We start from the raw sequence: 17,372 nt of genomic DNA, 5'->3' as shown, positions 1-17,372 counted from the left end.
TTATTTGCTAGAAAAGATTGCTACCACAAGCCTCAGTCAGAAGGCAGCCTATTTTTAAAAGAAAGGTTACTCTTATAAACAGCACTGTTATATGGGTATGTTATTCATGGGTGTGGATTCAATGAAGCACACAATTGCTTTGTTCCTTATTGCAGGAAGAAGGCATTTGGACAACCAGTTGGGAGCAAGTAACTGTTACTCCAGTAGCACTCAAAAGAAAAGGATGCCTTACCCCAGCAAAATCACAACAGGAGGTTTGCCCCCAATTGCTGTGTAACAGAATGGGACCTGGAACTATTAAAGTCTAGGGTCTATCATTCATTCAGTAAAATGGAAATAAAAGTTATTGTAATAGGACAATGTCACCAGATCAATGTCTCCTGCTTTGAAAATAAACATCTTGGCTTTTCTCTGTATTTACTGCATTTTCCATTTATGCAGCAGCAGGAGGCCATTATCCTGTGACAATGTTCTGCTCGACTGACATTACCTCTTAATTATATCTTCATTAAAACCAAATTAGAAAGCGGCCAGGAAAGTTAAGCCAATTGGATTACTCATTTGGCTGTACATTCTGACACCTCTTTTTAGGAAAAAAAGAAAAGAAAAAGCATAGATGCTGGCTAATGCAGGAAAATGTGTAATGCTCTATTTCATTGCTGGGAAGTGTGGATTTTAATTTTAAATTGTAGGTATCCTGCTCAGTCACCCTGTGTATGTCTAATTGGTCCCCCCTCTCCCCCCAGTTAAATACTAGTACAGACAGTGTCTTTGCGCGTTGCTTGTATGTTAATGCTCTGATATTCTATTGCACTTGATGTTTGTGAGCGTGACCTTCACTTCCTTGTTGAAAGCATGGATTGTGGAATGATGTCCTCCAGAGCTGAGCAGCAGGTCAGGCTTCAAAGTTGCTGGCTCTTGCCTTCTTGCAATTTGAGGCAGAGGTAAGCAGGATTCGACTGTCACTCAGGTAAGCAATCAGCTCCTCCCGGCATCAGGGGCCAACCACTGCAAATCATCTCAACGGCTATGGAGCAGGGAATTCAGCTCCCAGCATAACAGCCCCATTCATTCCCAGAATGAGTCCTATCTTCCTGATTTGATGGGCTTCATTTTCTACTTTTTACACTTCATGCTTATATAAACCCATATACAGTGGTATACCATGCCACCATTCTGCTCCAGTGGCATTTACCCAGGGATAAATAGGCTGCCTGAGGCAAAATGCAGTGAAGAACCAGGCTTCATGATGGAAGGCATCTTACCCCATCAGTTCTACCAGTCCCCATCCCTAATTGAGTCTCACGTCCCCTGTGACCTCTTGGGGGCTTGGCCTGCTTTCCCTGCTACAGAAAACAGCATGGTCTACATTAGCTGGATCCTGCTGAGAGGGAGTTTTGAGGGATTTCAGTACCTATGGCAGTGTTGAATCACATGAGCTCAGAGACTGCCAGTCAGCACCATTCATGAGCCATCAACTTCCATACATCACCAACAGAATACCCTGCCATCTACCAGAAAGGGAATGCAGAGTTTGACAGTAGAAAATAGGAACTATAATTGTTAGACTTACAGCAGCCGACCAGCACCACATGCAGTTTAACATTTAACTGCATGGGGAACAATACAGAAATACACGTTGTGGTAAACCGGAGTAACCCATGCAAATTAACATTTATTAAAAATCATTCAAAGCATTTTACAAAAACGCCATAATATATCAAGCTTGACTGTAGTCAGCAGAAGAAATGAGATGGTCTGGCTGACAAATGAGAATTCTGGGAAGCCAACTAGAGGGGTCCCAATCCTGTGAGCCCTGCCCAAGGAATTTTTGTTGCCTGCAGCTGGGGGTTTATGGCAGCTTTGGGCCTTAATCCAAAATGGGAGAAAAGGCAGTCATAAGTTTCATTGATTGTAAACATGAAGAAAACTGAGGGTTAAACACTCCCTCAGCTCTCTGTCCTTAAACTTTTACAGAAGAATATGGGCCACAGAATCACTTATGGGGACTATAGAAAAGCATAAGTAAATTAGACAGACAAGGTTCTTTGGATAAATTCAATCTCTTGTATTAGGCCAGCTGAAATAACTGGAAACATTTAGAGACTCACAGATCCTACTATATCTGTAAGAAGTTTGAATTATTGTGAAGCTCATGGGAGCAGGGGGGGGACTGAGCCCCCCCCCCCCATAAGAGATGAGAGCCCCATGCCCTGTCCTGGCCTGTGCCTCAGACAGCGGCTCCTTCCAACTTCCAGCTACCACCGCTGGAGATCCCCACCCCCACAAGGGTTGGGAAGCAATTCAAACCCTGTAGGAATCTCTCTGTAGTTCTGAATGCCTGGCCTGATTCCTCCTTCTTCCTCCTTGTACTTGATGCTTAGCTTCAGGGAAATGGCTTCTGCTTCCAGTAGGAAGGAATTCATCCTTGAGAGACGATGTTCTGGTGTCTACTTAAGATGCACTGACTGACTGGTTTACACTGCATCTAGTAGGGGAAATACAGTAACTGTATACTGTAACTTTTAAGTTGATACAGAGCTACTGAGCAAGGAGTCACAATGTGTCTCCTGGCTTTGGATATCCTATGCTGCAGCAGAAACTCACAAACCAATTTCCTCTTGTAGTTTTGTTTTTACAGATTATCTATAATGTTTAATTTTCGGTTCAAAGTAAAAATAAAAGAACAAGAAAAGAGAGAAAAAGAGGAAACTCCACACCATGACAAAGAAGCCAATATAATTACTCCAGTTCTAAAGCAGTATAAGTGAAACCAGCATGTGGCTTAATGATCACTGCAATCAGTGCAATCGAGTGCAAACAGTTGACTAATCTTTCAGTTCTGTGGGGGTAAATTTAGACTTACATGTTTCAGCTTTATCATAATACTACAGGTACTGTAAGACAAATGGTCTGTAAATTTCTGATATTAAGAGGTTTGGGAGATTATAAAATAGCATAAAATTTAGAGAGGGGGCAAAGATGCAAAACACAGACTGGTATTTTGATCCAGGGTTTTGGTGGGGAGGAGAGGTGGGGAAAGATGGTTGTAGTTTGGTTTTTTTAAGTTTATGCTGTCTTGTTTCAATTCATTGCTCACATGGACCCCCATCCATGTTTTAATCAAAAGTGATAATGACATTTTTGTTGGGAAATGAAAAATAGTTCTTGATAGATTCTCATTATACTTCATTTTGCTAATAGCTGAAGAACAAAAAACCCTGCAGTTAATACAGCAAGACATAAAGTTTTGAGAAAGAGAAATTAAAAAGCAAGATAGACAGATGCTAATCAAATTAAAGACATTAAAACAATGTTGGACAAGCCTAATTAAAAACACAAAGAGGAGATATTTGATGGAGAAAAGCATGGGGATTCAATAGACATGGATGAATAAACGTGAAAAAGAGCACAAAGTAGGAGTTACCCTAGAGAAGGATGGAGAAGACCACTCAAATTCCCAAACAAAAGTGGCTCCAAGGATACTTGTTACTTGTACTTGGAGTGTTACATGTAATACTTATCCTTTCCTATGGTAACTAATCTTCTTCTTCCATCCTCTTGTTCCATGTTTTTCTAGCAAACAAGTATTTTGGGAAACAGAGAAAGCAAGCAGATATGGGGAAAAACTGAAAGAGACAGAAGATCCAGAGATATGACCCAAAAACAAAAGGGAAAATGGTGCCTTTAAAATCACACTTAGGCATAGTAAGGTCTGTGCGCTGGTAACAGCTTGCAGAGACAACTGTGACTGAAATATGCACAGTGCACTAATTTTGCTCTCACTGACATTGATTTTAATCCAACATAACTCAGGGGAGTTACTTTAGACTCTCACTGGAGGAGGAAAGAAATTTAGTTCATTGCCTGTGAAAGGACTGTGGAGGAGTTTTAATGATACCCACTGCTACACCCTTTTATCATCTTCACTGGGTGCATCTACATGAGATGCTTTACTGCAAAGTAGTGCAGTTTACTGCACAGTAAGCATGCGCATCTACACGTGCAGATGCTTCCTGCACAGTAAATCTCACTAATCACAAGTAAATTTGCTACCTGCAAATACAAGTAGCAAATTTACTCGCCAGTAGTTACTGTGCAGTAATGCATGTGTAGATACCTGACACGTCAATCAGCCACCAGGGGGTGGGGAATTGCTTCCTGCTCCCAGGAGCTGCCTGCTGCCAGGGTGGGTTCTGCCACTGGAGGTTGTGCAGGGTCTATACCCTCCTGCCTCAGCAGCAGGGAGCTCCAAAATCATGATCAGGCTGCAGGGGCTGGGAGATCCTTACCTCCCAGTTTCTGATTTGCCATTGTGATTGGGAAGCACGGGCTAAGAGATCAGAGTTTCATAGCTGGTAGGGTCAGAAGGGACCTGAGCAGATCATCAAGTCTGACCCCCTGCCATGGGCAGGAAAGAATGCTGGGGTCAAAGGACCCCAGGTAGGTGATTACCTAGCCTGCTTCTGAAGACCCCCAGGGTAGGAGCAAGCACCACTTCCCTTGGAAGTTGGTTCCAGATCCTAGCCGCCCTGACTGTGAAGTAGCACCTCCTGATATCTAGCCTGAATCTACTCTTAGTCAACTTATGGCTGTTATTCCTTGTTACTCCCAGTAGTGCTTGGGGGAACAGGGACTCTCCCATTGCCTGCTGGTCTCCCTTGGCCAGTTTATAGATGGCCACCAGATCCCCCCACAGCCTTCTCTTGTGGAGGCTGAACAGGTTCAGGTCTTGTAGCCTCTTTTCATAGGGCCTGCCCTGCTGACCCCTGATCATGCGAGTGGCCCTCCTCTGGACCCTCTCCATGTTGTCCACATCCCTCCTGAAGTGCGGCACCCAGAAGTGGATGCAGTACTCCAACTGTGGTCTGACCAGTGTTGCATAGAGGGGGAGGATCACCTCCTTGGACTTACTCGTGATGCATCTGTGGATGCATGACAAGGTGATATTAGTCTTCCTGACTACTTCCCCACATTGGTGGCCCATGCTCATCTTGGAATCTGTAATGACTCCAAGATCCTTTTCTGCCTTTGTGCTGATGAGAGGGGAGTTCCCCATCCTGTAGGCATCCAGTACCCTGCATTTGTCAGTATTGAATCCCATCTTATTCTCATCCGCCCACCCCTGTAATTTGTCCAGATCCAGTTGCAGCCTGTCCCTCCCTTCTACCATGCCTACTTCTCCCCACATCTTAGTGTCATCCATGAATTTGAACAAGGTGCTTTTCACCCCCCTCATCCAAGTCGCTGATGAAGATGTTGAACAGTGCAGGCCTGAGGACCGAGCCTTAGGGGACCCCACTGCCCACACCTCTTCAGGTCATAGAATCATAGAATCATAGAAGTAGGGTTGGAAGGGACCTTGTAGATCTTCAAGCCCGACCCCCCACCTGGGCGGGAGAAAAAGACTGGACTCAAATGAGTCCAGCCAGGTAGTCATCAAGCCTCTTCTTAAAGATCCCCAGGGTAGGAGCCAGTACCACTTCCCTAGGAAGTTGGTTCCAGCTCCTAGCCACCCTAACTGTAAAGTAGTTCTTGCGGATGTCTAATCTAAATCTACTCTCTAATAACTTGTGTCCATTGTTCCTTGTTATGCCAGGGGGCGCTAGGGGAAACAGCGTCTCCTCTAAACCCTTCTGGTCCCCCCTAGTGAGTTTATAGACAGTCACCAGGTCCCCCCTCAGCCTTCTCTTGTGAAGGCTTAACAGGTTTAGGTCCCGCAGTCTTTCAATGTGCTTGGACCGATACTCTTTAATGTCTTCATCAGCGACTTGGACGAGGGGGTGAAATGTACTCTGTCCAAGTTTGCAGATGACACTAAGCTATGGGGCGAAGTGGACACGCCGGAGGGCAGGGAACAGCTGCAAGCAGACCTGGACAGGTTAGACAAGTGGGCAGAAAACAACAGAATGCAGTTCAACAAGGAGAAATGCAAAGTGCTGCATCTAGGGAGGAAAAATGTCCAGCACACCTACAGCCTAGGAAATGACCTGCTGGGTGGCACGGAAGTGGAAAGGGATCTTGGAGTCCTAGTAGACTCCAAGATGAACATGAGTCGGCAGTGTGACGAAACCATCAGAAAAGCCAATGGCACTTTATCGTGCATCAGCAGATGCATGACAAATAGGTCCAAGGAGGTGATACTTCCCCTTTATCGGGCGCTGGTCAGACCGCAGATGGAGTACTGCGTGCAATTCTGGGCGCCGCACTTCAAGAAAGATGCGGATAACCTGGAGAGGGTCCAGAGAAGGGCCACTCGTATGGTTAAGGGCCTGCAGGCCAAGCCCTACGAGGAGAGATTAGAGAAACTGGACCTTTTCAGCCTCCGCAAGAGAAGGTTGAGAGGCGACCTGGTGGCTGCCTATAAGTTCGTCAGGGGGGCACAGAAGGGAATTGGTGAGTATTTATTCACCAAGGCGACCCCGGGGGTTACAAGAAATAATGGCCACAAGCTAGAAGAGAGCAGATTTAGATTGGATATTAGGAGGAACTTCTTCACAGTTCGAGTGGCCAAGGTCTGGAACGGGCTCCCAAGGGAGGTGGTGCTCTCCCCTACCCTGGGGGTATTCAAGAGAAGGTTGGATGTGTATCTAGCTGGGGTAATGTAGGCCCAGCACTCTTTCCTGCTTATGCAGGGGGTCGGATTCGATGATCTATTGAGGTCCCTTCCGACCCTAGCATCTATGAATCTATGAATGTAGGGTCTGCCCTGTAGTCCCTGGATCATGCGTGTAGCCCTCCTCTGGACCCTTTCAGTGTTGTCCACATCCCTCCTGAAATGGGGTGCACAGAACTGGACATAGTACTCCAGCTGTGGCCTGACCAGCATCACATAGAGGGGGAGGATCACCTCCCTGGCTCTACTTGAGGTGCACCTGTGGATGCACGACAAGGTGCAGTTAGCCCTGCCAATCGTGATCTCGCATTGTCAGCCCATGTTCATCTTGGAGTCAATAATGACTCCAAGATCCCTTTCGAAAATGACCCATCCACCACCACTCTCTCGGTGCTGCCCTCCAGCCAATTTGCGACCCATTTGACTGTGTAGGCATCAACACCACAATCTCCTAATTTTTTAATGATAACGGGGTGAGAGATAATGCCAAAGGCCTTCCTAAAGTCCAGAAAGACTATGTCCACCGCGACACCTACATCCAAGGATTTTGTGACCTGGTCAAAGAAGGCCACCAGGTTGGTCTGACAGGACCTGCCTCTAATTAACCCATGTTGGTTGCCCCTAAGCATACACTCCCCTGCTTACCCCTCGCAGATGTGCACCTGGATAATTTTCTCAAAGAGCTTCCCCAGGACCGAGGTAAGACTAACAGGCCTATAATTTCCTGGGTCCTCCTTCCTCCTTTCTTTGAAAATGGGGACCACATTGGCCCTCTTCCAGTCCTCTGGCACCTTGCCAGAGCACCGTAAGTGCTCATAAAGCTGTGCCAGGGGTCCCACAATGACCTCTGTTAATTCCCTCAGCACTCTGGGGTGGAAATCATCAGGACCTACTGATTTGAACACATCTAGTCCCTCCAGAAGTTCCCTGACTAGGTCCTCACTGACCTTGGACCTAGCTGAGCCTCCCCTGGGACCATCGGGGATCCCGGTGCGGGAGATGACCTAGTCCCTGCTCAGAAAAATGGAGGCAAAGAAATTGTTAAATAGGTTAGCTTTGTTGTCTGGTGAGACCACCAGATTTCCAAGCATGTCCTGCAGAGGCCCACGTTACCCAGAACTTTCTATGTATTTAAAAAAGGACTTCTTATTATCTTTGATCTGGGTTGCTAGTTCTAGTTCCATCTCTGCCTTGGCCTTCCTAACAGCCCCCCTACAATCCCGAGCAACGGAGGTATAGTCCTCCCTGGTGATGGCTCCTCCCTTTCATTGGGTGTACGCCTCCTTCTTAGCTTTGAGACATTTCTGGATCATTTTGTTGAGCCATGGGGAATTTTGAGCACTCTTGCCCCTTTGATCCATGCTGGGAATGCCACCCTTTGGGCTTGGAGGATCATCTCTTTCAGGAATGACCACTCTTCTTGGACTCCCAACTCCCTACCCCTCTGGGACCTCTGTGCCCCACCGACTGGTCTCCTTAGTGCAATGAAATCTGCCCTCCTGAAGTCCAGGGCTGCTGTTTTACTGCAGACCATTGTTACCCCGTGCTGGATGGTGAATTCCAGTAGGCAATGATCACTATTGCCAGTGTGATCAAGCACCTGTGGCCAGAACCAGGTCTAACAAGGCATTTCCCCAGTGGGACTGCGCACCTCCTGGGTTAGATGGAGGTCCTGTAACACGGCTAGGAACCTACGTGAGCAGTCAGACCTGGCTGACTGCTCTTCCCAGCAAATGCTGTGACAGTTTAGGTCACCCACAATGACCACATCCTTTGACTTAATTGCCTCCGTGAGCTGACCTGAGAATTCCAGGTCTAGATCTTCTCCCTGGTTGGGTGGTCTGTAGTAGACCCCTACCATTAAGTCCCTTTCCCCCTGACTCTCTTGGATTCTGACCCAGAGCACTTCAGTCTGCCTCTCTTCTGACCCAGTGCTGCTTGTTGAGGATGTGAATGGTTCTTTTACATAGAGCACCACACCTTGGCCTTTCCTCCCTGTTCTATCCCTCCTGTACAGCCTATAGCCCTAGGGAGATCCTTATCTCCCAACCTGAGCTCCATGGTCATAAGGCCAGCACTGGGAGATCCTCATTTCCCAGTACTAGCTCCGCAGTTGCAGGGCTGGCACTGGAAGATCCTTATCTCCTAGACCAAGCTCCATGGTTGTGGGGCTCAGGCTGGGAGATAAGGATCTCCCAGCATGGGCTCCATGGCTATGGAGCTGGTGCTGGGACATCCCTATTGCCAGGGGCTGGGGAATCTGTCCCCTGATCAGCTCCCCACCCAGAGCTGGGTGGAGAACAGGCAGGGAAGCTTGTTCCCCACTCAGCTCTGCAAACACAGAACTGAGCAGGGAACAAGCTCCCCAGCCCCTGCCCTGCAATCACAGAGCAGGAGCTGGGAACTGTCCCAGTCAGGGGCAGGTCCCAGCCCTGGGCCCCGATTGGGCGATCGAAGCATGGGGCTTGGAAAGAGCTGGAGGGGTCAGGCAGGTCCCAGCCCCCTGCCCTATCTGCTGGTACGGTAGTTAGTAGCAAGCCACTAACTGGGTGGGGGACAGGGACCCTCCTGGGTGGGGAACAGTGCACCCCTCCTGGGTGGGGAACAGGGACCAGAAGTGGACCAGAAGTACTTCTGGTCTACTTCTGGGTTCACTCCTGAGCATGTGGAGGGACCCCCCCCCGCACTCCTGTGGGACGCTCCATTCACCCCAGCATTACAGCGATCATGAGATGCACCTGTTACCTCAAGGTATGTAGAAAAAACTTTTAAAGCTGTGTCTATGGCCAAATCGCTGATTCTCTGAATCAGCATCAAATCTTCAGATTCAGATTCGGTCAAATCGAATCAGGGACAGTGATCCAAATCAACTAATCCAATCACTGCCCCCAATTCGGGCTGAATCTGAATCCGAATCAAATAGAGCCTGCTTCGCACACCCCTACTTTCCAAGTCTCCTGCCTAGATCAGGGAGCCGGGGCTGGGAGCTCCCTGCCACTGCGGTAGAGGGACTGTCCCTGCCCCAGCAGCAGGCAGCCCCCTGGGGGTAGGGTTTAATATCCCAGCTGCCTCCTGGCCTGGTACTCCCTGCTATCCCCTGGACTAGCACCGAGGGAGAGCCTAAAGTTCCCCTGGTGGTTGCAAGGGCCTACTTCAGGGGCACAGGAAATGAGAGCAGTTTGCTGCTAGAAGCCTGCCTGGGAGCATTTACTTGCAAGTAAACTGATCCCAGATTAAGTGCATATGTAGATGTGCCCACTGTGTACTTTGCCTCAACTGCTGTACCAACCCAATTTTGTGGGTACTTACCAGGAGGGCCAGCCAACACCCTCCTTTGTGCAATATGGATTTCCACTCTTGGAAGCCCCTGTCCATGCGTATATATGTACAATGCTTGCACACACCAGTCTGGCACATGGAAGGCTGCACACTCCCCATTTTTTATGTGCCCATGAGAATTGGGGCAACTTCTTGCCTTAACTCATTGTTTAGGGTACTCAAGAGAGGTGTAAATGTAACAGGCTTTGTCCTTATGCATATATTCAAGCGGTTTTCACTAAAACAAGTTTGTTTGAAACTGGTGATTTTTCAAAGACATTTTCAGACCCTAGTTATCATCCCAAGCACAAGAGGAGAAGAAAATGATCTCAAAGGTCCTAAATGTTTATCTTTTGGGAAGGGTTCTCTCCAGGAGCAGATTGGCAGAGCCACAGGTCTGGAATTTGGGGAACTGACTGGCTGGGAAATACCAATTATCCTTGTTTTTGTGTCTGGGAAATGTTGACTGCCCTATCATTTTACACAGGGCAAGAGCATACAATTGGGCTTAAGTGAAAAGGAAATTCTGTGAGTAAATGCAGAGTGTCTGAACTGTATGAGCAAGCAGTGCAATAGACAAAATGGTGGTGAGGGGGAAGGAAAATAAAATTCAGGGAAGACAGAGGGCACAAAGAAGTGGTACAGCAATGAAAAAGAGCTATAATTATTACAGGGGAAAGGAAATGATTTGAAACAATTAAGCAGAGAAGGAAAATGTTAAAAAGCAACATTTGATAATTCTACCTTTTGAGCTAAAAAGGGCACAAGAGTTCATTATTCAACTGGTAAAAAAATAAGGGCATGAATATAAATGAAACATTAGCATATTCTTAGCACTGAATGGCCCCACAAAACCCCTTTTCTACATCCTAGCTAAGAGACATAAGAAGATAGTTGCTCCTCCCCCAGAAGAGCAATTATAGCTGCAATTGGTTTGAACCCCTAAGCACAGAGATAGAATAAAGCCTTTGGCAGGATTTTTTTTTTTTTTTTTGCTAGTGGTATCTCCACGGGAAGTCAGTAGAGTTATTCTAGCAGAGAAGCTGACTCTTTATGTTGAGCAGCTTCCTGCCTACAGCATATCTAGTTCTCACTTGCTTTTGGGAACAGTGTCTGAAATATCATAGATTTAAATCAAAACCATTAGTATATTAGTACCTTTAGCTGTGATAAATGTCTACATTATCCTCCCTCTCAAGGAATGGGTTGCAGCCATGAATTTTTCATGTCAACGTTAGTACAGTCACCCATGGATTGCATTATGCTGTTGACAAAAAATGAGATTAAAGGAGGACTATTTTTAGTTTTAAAAATGTTACCTTCAAAAGCAAGGTGAAGCCAGGTAGGTGGAATGGGACTCCATCACACGCAATCCTCTATATATTGGATGACAGAGATAAATAAAATCTGCAGACCACTGCCATTGTCTCTTTTGTGAGGTGACCAGCATCTCCTGGCTGCAGCTTGGAGCTTCCACAAGGAGGGAACTTTGATTCTACAGGATGTTCTACAGTACAAATACATCTTTGATCTAGTTAGTCTGTAAGGTACATATCTGCCCTGCCTTCTGCCTGACTTCAGACTAACACCTGAACTACCTCTTTCTATGGTATGTTGCCATTTTCCTTCCAAAAGAACTTTATGTTGGCTCAGCCACAGGCTTTGAGTTTCATCAAGCAGGCTGCAGCCCAATGTTAGTTACGGATGCCAGTGACTCCCATGTTCCCATCTAGATTTTTGTTCCTGCAAAATTAATGATACAATCAAAGGAGATTAGATGCTCCTGTAATACATGATTTATGGCCAAGATCAGGTGTTAGACGCATCATCCAACAATTCAGGGGCTGTTGCACTCAGCTAACAATCCAACAGCAAGTGAAGGAGCTACTTCCCTGGGTCCAATTTCATCACGTACAACAGGAACCCACCTTCCAGGGCCACTTTGCCTTTTGGATCAGGCAATGTAAGACAAAATGTTGCTGTCTGCTCTGACAGGCAGAAGTGGTGCATGAATCCATACAGCTCTACATCGTATCTTACCTTTCCCACATTTGAGAATCAAAAATGCTATTCACTTACTACCTACTAACACCACTGCCTATCTACTGAACCAAGGAAATGGTAATGAGGTTACATTTTTATCCTGTTTATGCTTTATGGTGTTTTCTCTCCTCTTTAAATAATCCTGCTTCTATGGACTGCTGCATGAAACTATCCACAGGTTTTTCTGCTGTATAGTTAGGTTTCTTCTTTTAAAAAAGGTGGGAAAGTGAAGAGCCTTTTTAAAGGTTGCAGCAGGTTGCAACTGAAACCTGGAAAATTCAGGCATTTATTGAGGTTGAGTGAGTGGTATCATAGCTATTGATGGAGCAGTCTCTATCAGGGTTAGTCAGGGGGGTCACAGCAAGGGGCTTTGGGAGTTTAGGGTTCTGCATTTGGGAGAAAGGGTAGAGAGACCTGACATGCTGATACGCAGAAGGGATGTCAACATGAATCATGATACTACAAGGGCAGAGGAGACAAAGATCTGCCCAGTCAAAGGAGTACAAGCCTAGGAAAGGAAGTTACCTTGAAAGAAAATTTCAGTTCATAGCAATGAGGGAAGGCACATACAGTAGAGGTTTTCATGGTAATTTGGGATTGCATACATTCAGGATAGGTATGTGTACAGCATGATTTGGAGGAGGTACTCAGTAGATGATGTCCATCAATGGTGATGCCCAAATGCTTACAGTTGTACAGAGGTCCCTGTAGGGAAGGAAGACTTAGTGGTTTGCTAAACACTTCTTGCTTATGCTTTCCTCCAGGATCATGTGAATGAGTCAGTGGAGTTAGTAGCCAGAGGTACAAGCATAATCCTGTTCATTTGGCCTACAGGCAGATGGATAATATCCTCCTGGGATTATACTGCCAGGACTCCATGGTGAGGGGGCTCTGCATGAGCACAAAAAGAGGGATGTGCTACACGCTGCAAGGACACAAGTTAAAAAAGCTCATGTTTAACTATTCATGCATTGGCTCTGCAAGGAGCCAGTTCCCTTGCAGGTTGCGACTGACCCTAGGGGAGAGAGGTGGTTCAGAAGAAGGGCAAGTACTGCAACTAGCTGCTGCCCCTTTGGTGCACTCTGGCCACCACAGAGCAGTCCATGGTGCTGAAATGGCTATTGCACACTTAAGTATAAATGACTGGGAAACATGTAAGTGAGTTGCCTTGCTCACCAAGGAAGTGTGGGATTCAGGGCAAATCAAAGAGCAGCTAAACTACATGTGCCTGAAGTGTTCTGAGGGAAGCCAGGGCAAGAAGTCAACAAACTATCCATGGGCTGACAATCCTAGAGATTGGTACAAAGTCAGTAGGGGTTAAATTTGCATGGATCAGAGAAGAATTGGCAGTTACTCATCACAGCATTTCACATTTTCTTTCAGAGTTATGTACAGCGATCTGATTAGGGAAGGCAGCTAAGCTAACCTAAGGAGTAGTTCCTCTTTGTGACAGCTCTCCATAGCTGGGATTGTTCCCAAAAGTGGTCTGGTTACCTAACATGTGAGAGGGCACAGACAGAAGTGACATTTTTCATGCATGCTGACCCCCAAAAGTGCTGTACAACTATGTCATAACACATGTGCCAGGCTACAGAGCACTTTTAAAATGACCAATCATGTGAAAAAGTAAACCTGGCCAAATAGGGGAATAAATGAAGGTATTCTAAATTAGAGTGCCTTAGAAAACTTCCCTACGAAAGTTACCTGTCATGTCCCTGGTTTGCCACAGGGAGGAGAGTCTCCTCCCTGGGCAGCCAGGAGGAAGAGGGGAGCTGGAGACTCAGCTGGCCAGCTGGCTGCCTTCATGTGGGCAGGGATGATTGAGCCAGCAATTGGGGCTGGGACCAGGTCAGTCCACGTCCCCAACTAGAGAGAGGGTGCCTAGTCACCTCTCAGGGAGTGGGGTGAAAATCTCCTGAAAGATTGCCCAACACAGGGGAATGCTGCAATGAGAGCTGGCTGGAGGCTTCTGGAGCCCTTGTCAACTTACAAAGTAGGTGACATCCCCTATGGCCTGGCCTCTGTCAGTGCATGGAGGCACTTAACCCCCATGCATAGAAGCCACTCCTGTTAGCTTTTGACATGCTATAACTTTAAATGCTTTGCAAAAGTTACTTCATGATCAAGGTGCCCTTTGTAACTTCTGTAAGCACCAAGAGATGGAAACCAAGAAATGGAAGGCCCCTGAGGGCTCTGAAAAAAGGTATTTGGGCTCCTATTCATCCCTCTTTCACCAGTACCTCCCTAGCACTCAGAGGAGGGAAGACATTAAGCCACAACCAGGCTTGAAGCATGAGGGTTGACAACAGCTCTCCCAAAGAGGCTGTAATGATCAGGGAAAGCACAATGGCCTTTAGGGCATGATTTACGGCAGAGGAGAGTTCCCAGGTGAGTTATTGAAGTCCTGGCTCTTAATTAAGCCACATCCTATGCATTTGGTTTTTCTTCCTGCCTGACCAAGATAGAGATCTCCTCTGAGCCTCAGCATTCCTGCTCTATTTTTGCCCATAACTCATAAACCTCTCTCAGTACTTTCAGTGCTGTGTTATTCCTAGTGGCCAGAGGCATTTATATGAAAAAGGGATTATTCTCAGCAGAGTACATTTGCTCCGGTCTGTATGCTGATTCATATGGTAGCCTTGTGTGTGTGACATCACTGTGATCTTCAAGCATCCATATTCCAAAAGCATACAGGGGTAGGATCAAGGCTCCATTGGAACAGGCACTGTACAAAACGAACAGGCAGGCACCCTCCCTGCCCTGAAAAAACTGACCGTGATGCTGAAAGAGGATCATGCTTCATGTGATCTGTGATCATTTAGAGATAGGTTTTAGAAAACAGCTTCCAACAATTTCAGCCACAAAAACTGCAAGCACAGACCTGCAGGCACTATTTAGACATCTCAGCTCAATGGAACTATACTGATTTACTTGATCTGAGGATGTGACAGAAGTTTTCTTCATAAGTGCCCTCTGCAAATCAGATAATTGGATACTTAAATGCTGGCAGTCGCACCCACAGTTACGTATTCCAATTTCACCTGTTAAACTGGAGGTTGAAACAAGTTCTGTTTTAATGAGCAGGAAATGGCTTAACCAGGAATGAAGAATGCTATGGAACTCCCAGTCAATCATTGCAGAATTTCTTGCTAAGCAAAGGGTCTGATCCTGAAGCTAACAGAAGCAGAAACAAGTCCCACTTGATTTTGCAGTTCATCACGAGGCACCGTCAGCTCCTGATACATACAGAGCACCCAGCTAGTGAAACAGCCAGTCAGTCAGTGCTTGTGGAGACAGGACAGAAAACACAAAGCAGAAAGGTCAGTCTCCCTATCTCACTGTATGGAATGATATTATCTCCTTTGGTCAAAACTCAACATCAGCTTTGAATTCCCTGGCTCCTGTCTGGAAGGTTACTTGTGTGTCTGTTTTTCCTCAACCCACCCAGGTAAAATAACAAGGCTGCCTGATATTTCCTTTGAATGCGGGCAAGCTGTACATGCCTCTTGATGAGCACAGCCCTCCATTTAGGAAGCACTCGAGCAGCATTTGTGAGCAAGCGTAAAAGCACTCTGAGCTCTTTGCTTTTCAGGCATTGTTTCATCAGTTCATTATCTATTTATAGCTTTTCCCTTTGATCAATGTTTGTATTTAACCTTGCATTTCTTAATTTGTAGGTCAGTCCACATTTACCATGGTTAATTTATTAAGTCAGATCCTTCTTTTTAGTCAGCTTGTTGGAGGAGGAAAGTATTTGGGAACTGCAAATCATTACAAACATAGCTCATCTCGTAACCTTAGTAACCAAATTATATACTAGAACAAGTAATATTTTTATGGCAATATTTTTCCAGTGTGAATAATAGGAAAATAATTAGAAAATAACACATTTGGTAGTGAGTGCACCATTAAGAGCTGCTGTAATGGGACTCCATCAGTTTATAGCAATATTCCTCCCCTTTCTTTTTCAGAACCTCTGTAAATTGTCCCAAAGTGAAGTCTCTCTCTTGTGTATACAGTCAGCTAATTGCTATATTAATGATCTTATTAATGTAGAATCCAAGCATATTTTATAGAGCCTTGAGTCACAAGCTTCATTAAACAATAATACATGCTACTTTGATTGAAAAGAACGCTTTATCTGTCACTTTCACTGAATATCAATTTCTATTGTAAAGAAATAGAAAAGCTTCATGGACTCTGGAATACTTCGATGCATCCCCTGCCATCTCTGCACAGCCCTTAAAACACTGACAGGCATTTCACTCCGACAGCTAAGGCCATGGCAAAGGGAATGAGGTGTCTAATGTGGGAATTAAGTAGAACTGAGACACCTATGTCTAAAATCATGGTTGTGAAAACTCAGGCTACCTAAGTAGCCTCAGGCTTAAACTCAGCCACTACCTAACTTCCATACATATTTCTGGGTTCGTTTGTTTAATTTAAAGTTCTCCCATGTGCCCTTCTGCAGTGCTAAGCAGTTTGGTGCCCGAATCACAATTAAGCTGTCAGGGTCCAGGGCACAACATGATTCCTTAGATGTCTACACTTGCCATTAGGCACCTACTGCTCACCTGCTATTCACCATACCTAGTTTTACTTCAGAGACACTTACCTAGTGGTTTTTGAAGAGAAGCATATATGATACACCTAACTTAAGTCAGCATACCTGAATCCATCCCAGAGAGTGGTGATGCACTGCCATCTTTGGCTCAATATAACCAACACTTAGGAAATATGAATAGAACTTTGAGGTCAAAAGTCCTCACCACACTCAAAGAGCTCTCAGCTCTTGAATAACTATGAGAAGTCAGGACCTCAAGTTCTCATGTGTCATCTGCAAGAGAAACCCTGATCCTGGGGAGTTCTTCACAATTACCTCTGGTGGTAAAGATGTGCACCATTCCTTTAAACCTGACGTGGGAGGCAGGTTGTATGTACCATTGCTTTAGACATGTAGGCACAGGGACAGGTTCCATACATCAGCTCAACAGTGAAGCATCAGTAGAGAAAGACTACCGTTAGAAATAATATGGGTCTTCCTCATTTTAATAAAGCTCCTTGTTCAGTGTCAGAAAAGGGCAACTCTTTGTGATTTCATACAACAATGCTGATCTGGACTGGACTGAAATCTTATGTATGGAGGGAACATCCCATTTCTCAGAACTGTGTGGTTATGTGCACACAAAACACTGCTGTGAAGCTTAAATATAGCTGGGCCAGCAGCATAAATTAGCATATTTAGATCTATGCGACTGTGCATAAACTGCTTCTGGTCCACCTCACTTAGAGAGAACTTATCTATCTCTATGCTGTCTTGCTCTCAGGAATGTAGACATACCTCAAGATGTCTATCAGGAATGCAGTCAGTGGTGGGCTAGAGGATCCATAGTGT

At 45.7% G+C, this 17,372-nt stretch overlaps 1 protein-coding gene across 1 annotated transcript in view; it reads left to right on the top strand.

Annotated features, from left to right (window-relative positions):
• LOC149864369 (endogenous retrovirus group 3 member 1 Env polyprotein-like) overlaps window positions 1-17,372 on the top strand; it is a 268,641-nt gene that overhangs the window by 241,985 nt on the left and 9,284 nt on the right. The gene's annotated exons all lie outside the window — the stretch shown is intronic.

Source organism: Crocodylus siamensis, chromosome 5, assembly GCF_052110815.1.
Source record: "Crocodylus siamensis isolate JL-2025a chromosome 5, ASM5211081v1, whole genome shotgun sequence".
In the NCBI taxonomy this organism is placed as follows: domain Eukaryota; kingdom Metazoa; phylum Chordata; order Crocodylia; family Crocodylidae; genus Crocodylus; species Crocodylus siamensis.
The sequence above is the reverse complement of the archived record's forward strand: the minus strand, read 5'-3'. Positions and strand labels throughout refer to the sequence as shown.